The 4,716-nt window shown below is 42.8% G+C and overlaps 1 pseudogene; it reads right to left on the bottom strand.

Moving 5' to 3' along the window:
- Positions 1-3,099: 3,099 nt before the first annotated feature.
- On the bottom strand, positions 3,100-3,218 carry LOC117508050 (annotated as a pseudogene).
- Between the last annotated feature and the right edge of the window lie 1,498 nt (positions 3,219-4,716).

Below are 4,716 nucleotides of genomic sequence, written 5' to 3'. Positions count from 1 at the left end.
AAGGAGCCGTGAACTTTGCTCCCAGAGCGCTGTAGCCCAAGCGCGTGCCTCACCACGAAGCAGATTGATCACATAAGCTACTTTGCTAGCGTCGGTCGCGTACATGACGGGACGCTGTGCGAAGACGAGCGAACACTGCATAAGAAAATCCGCGCACGTCTCCACACAGCCTCCGTACGGCTCTGGGGGGCTTATGTATGCTTCAGGGGAAGGTGGGAGGGGTCGTTGAACGACCAGTGGAACGTCGCTGTTACGCACAGGGTCGTCGGGAGGGAGAGCCGCAGCGGCGCCCTGAGGGCGCGCTTCCACCTGCGCGGCGAGAGCCTCCACCCTGCGGTTCAGGAGGACGTTCTGCTCGGTCATCAAATCCAATCCAATAATTTGTTATCCGTTTTAATGATCCGATTAAACTGTTCATCTGTATAATAGCAACAACTGTCATTAATATTTGAGAAGAAATTATTGTCCGGGTCTATATCGTGCTCCAAGTCCAGTATATTGTGGTCTGTGTATTTAAATGTTCTCAGTTCTACTTTTCCATGATCAGCAATCCTTTGAGTTATATCCTTCTTGTCTCCAGATGTAGATGATGTAGTAGATGAATAGGTTCCTCTGGTCTGTGTCATGGTGTTGTGATGTGTTTGTGTCCTCATACCTTATTGGTCGTATTTGTCCAGATCCTCGATGTTCCTGATTACCATAACCTTTGCTTGTTCTGGTGTTCCATTCAATTTGATAAATGTTTTGCAGTTGGATGTCCATGTCTGTTGAATTTTTCCCTGCTTTTTTAAGAAACGAGCTTTCCTGGCGATGTCTGCGTTTCTTTTGGTCAGATGTTCATTGATGAATGTTTGTTCCTTTGAGTTTCCGTCCCTGTTTTAACAATGCCATTTTATGTTTTCTGTTGACAAACCTCATTATAACTGCTCGCTTGTCTCCATCCTCTCTCCTGGGCAGGGGGTGGCACGCTTCAGTGTTCTTACAGTCCATTTGAATACCTTTAGATTGCAGGAAGTCAGCCACCTGTTGTTCCACTGAGCTGGCCTCCTGCTCGCTGTCTTCTGACACCGCCCGTGCGTAGGATCGAGGTTTAATATGAATTCCTGTAATAATAACGTCGTTCATCCTTGTGTACTGTTCCAACTCCGCAACACGGTTCTCCAGGTACACCAGACGCCGGTCTTTCTCACCATTCTGGATCCGGAGAGCCTTCACTTCTTCCACCAGCTCCATAATGGATTTCTGCTGCATTTTAACAACAGAGATTTCCTCAGACAAAAAGTCCAGGGACTTTTTGATATCATCTCCCTCCTCCGCCGTCAGTGCCTTCTTCGGACCCATGGTCAGATAAATCTGCGCTGGCACCTCGGTAAAGCCGTGCCAGTGGAACTGCGCTGGCGCCTCGGGCTTCAGGTGGAGCCGCGCCGGTGGATGTGCGCTGACACCTCAGCAGCGCACATCCACCGGCACTGAAGCCAAGAGTAACGAGGCTGTTTGTTTTAAAAATGTAAGGAATAGAAAGTACAGATACTTGTGTGAAAATGTAATGAGTAGAAGTCAGAAGTAGGCAGAAAAATAAGTAATGGAGTAAAGTATAGATACCTAAAAAGTGTACTTAAGTACAGTAACGAAGTATTTGTACTTCGTTACTTGACACCTCTGTATATTTCGTGCGGCTGAATCACAACTTGCCGTGAGACCAGGTTGCTTATATACATTCTCTTATTCTAAACAAAAACCTGATCTATTCTTTCATTAAATAAATGGTCTGATTACTATAATTGATGAGGGCTACAGGAATGTTTGTGAGGAGGATTTGAAAATCGAAGAATTCAATTGTATCTGTTGTGTGGGCCGCTGAAGAGGAGGTACTGCTGGCCCACCACCACCAGAGGGCGCCCTGCCTGGAGTGCGGGCTCCAGGCACCAGAGGGCGCTGCCGCCGACGAAGGCTGTCAGGCTGACAGCTGTCACCCATTACTAGACACAGCTGACTGCACTCAGGACGGAGTATATCAGCAGGACAGCGTCTCCACCTCAGTGCCGAGATATCGCCTTGAGATTAAGGTAACCTACTCTGCTAGTATATATTTTGAGGACTCTGATAAACCTTGCTAAACTATTTCAGGACAGCTGATTACAGAAAGCACCTTGCTTGGATAAGTACTCACCTTCCTGCTTCATTATTTCAAGAGGTGGAGGCGGCTTCTCCCCTCTCCGTCTACTGGGTGCTGTCGCACCCATACCTGTGTGTTTGTGCTCTTTCCCGCCAGCAGTACCGGATCCGACGAGCGAAGGCAGTGGCCACCTGGGAATTCGGGACTTGGCGGTTCCAGTACTCCTGGTTTTCGGTGGCAGAGGAAATCTGGGTGGTTCCGGTTCGACGGGGACGGACGTCTCCTACCTTCGAGCCTGCCCACACAACACCAGCAGATTTCGACTTACAAAGTATTAATTGTTGTATTGGTTGTGCCCTGTTCACAACAGTAAAACTTGTTATTCACCTTTCTCTATTGTCCGTTCATTGCGCCCCCTGTTGTGGGTCCGTGTACCTACACTTTCACAACAGTATCATTACAAAAATAGCATCGGGCCCATCGGATCCCCAGGCTGAGATGGAATAACTGCAAATTTCTACAAACATTTCTGGGAAGAAATTAACATCCTGTTATTTGAAGGAATAAATGAATGTATTACTGGAAAATAATTAATGACAACAATGAAACAAGGCATAATTAAATTAATCCCCAAACAAGATAAAGACAAATGTCTATTAAGCAACTTGAGACCTATTATACTCCTGAATACTGATTATAAAATTGTTACGGCTGTACTGGCAGCAAGATTAAAAGTAGATATATCCAACATTACAAGTCCAACTCAATCAGGATTTCGCAAAGGAAGATCTATTCACAGTAATATTCATTACTCAATGTTATCAATTACAATTATTTAATTAATGATGTTGTTATTGTCCATTCGGGTGTTCCCATTTTGTTCGGGGTCACCAAAACAGATACAGCCAGATCCACATTGGTATTTGGCACAGGTTTTATATCAGATGCCCTTCGTGATGCAACTCCAGTTCTACCTGGAGAAACACACACAGCAGCTGGTATTCCAAAGAGGTCTCCCATCCAAGTACTAACCAGATCCTGCGCTGCTTAGCTTCTGAGATCTGATGGGATCAGGCTGATACAGAGCAGGCTGGCTGCACAATTATTTAATTAACGATAATACACAGTAAATGTTGCAGAGTAAAATTTACTATGCTGGGATAACATTTGGTCCCATTCCAAAAATCGTTAAATATACTCTATCACAGTGCTAAATCAACTCTATCACAGTGTAAAATTAACTCTTATTGGAGTAGAAACACTTGATTTGACAAGACGGTATAGAGCTGATTTCACTCTACAGTGTATTTTACTCTATTTAGACTGGGACCAAATATTATCCTGGCAGAGTATATTTTACTCTGCAAAATTTACTGTATAGTTTCATACTTTTCTTAGGTTTTTACAAGGCATTTGACTCACTCAAACAAGAGTTTATTTTTGGCGCACTTAGACATTTTGGATTTGGTGATAAATTTTAGACATAATTAGGATGTTGTATAAAGATATTATAGTTGTGTTTCCCTCTCTGAGAATTTAAGGTAGCAAGAGGCATGAGACAAGGATGTAACATTGGTTGTAGGATGTAGCTTATTATTTATTGTGGCAACTGAATTGTTACCAATTTTGTTTAAAAATTCCAAGATTCAAGGTATCTGTCATGTTGTGTCATGTTTTCTGTTTGATTCTATTCTGTTTAGATTGTATTGGTTTTGTCTGTGTGCTATGTCTCGTGTTGGGCTTTTCCTACTTGGGCTTTCATTTCATTTATTTAAAAGGGACAACACATATTAATGAACACATAAAGTGTAATATGTCAGATTATAGCCATGGGCTAATTTCCTTCTGTAGTCCCTGACAGACTATAAGAATTAAACAATTTACAGTAAAAACACACAAACATCACAGGAGCTTACAATACAACAGACTACATTACATAGGGGTCACCAACTACTACAACAAGACACAGACTAGACAAAAGACAGGAAACAAAAGGGCACTGACATGATCTGAGCATGAAGGTTAGTTTACCCAGGGGTGCTCAAGTTCGGTCTTCGAGAGCTACCTTCCTGATACTCTTAGTTGTCTCCCTGCTCCAACACACCTGAATCCAATGAAAGACTCGTTAGCAGGCTTTTAATGAGTCTTTCATTGGATTCAGGTGTGTTGGAGCAGGGAGACAACTAAGAGTATCAGGAAGGTAGCTCTCGAGGACCGAACTTGAGCACCCCTGGTTTACACAAACTCAGTCAAAGGAGGACACACAGTTAAAAAAACAAAAACAAAAAAGCTACATGTACAATTCAATTGGAATAAATTAATTAAAATTGCAAGTCTAATTTCATACATTTATATATTTTAAAAACCATAACTTTAAGAACAATAACTTATAAAGTGCTGTAGTGCATTGCACATTCCCTACAGTTCTTCTTAGTGTCTACAATTGAGTTCATAATGCTTACATTTTTGATGTGATCTGAGCCACTCCTTTAGGTAACTTTTGAAGGCTTTACAGCTTGGAGCCTCTCTCACTGTAGTTGGCAAAGCGTTCCATTGGAGGCTGCCTTTATAGGACAGAACATTTTGTGCAAAAGCTGTTT

This window comes from Thalassophryne amazonica, chromosome 3 (assembly GCF_902500255.1).
Source record: "Thalassophryne amazonica chromosome 3, fThaAma1.1, whole genome shotgun sequence".
NCBI lineage: Eukaryota > Metazoa > Chordata > Actinopteri > Batrachoidiformes > Batrachoididae > Thalassophryne > Thalassophryne amazonica.
The sequence above is the reverse complement of the archived record's forward strand: the minus strand, read 5'-3'. Positions and strand labels throughout refer to the sequence as shown.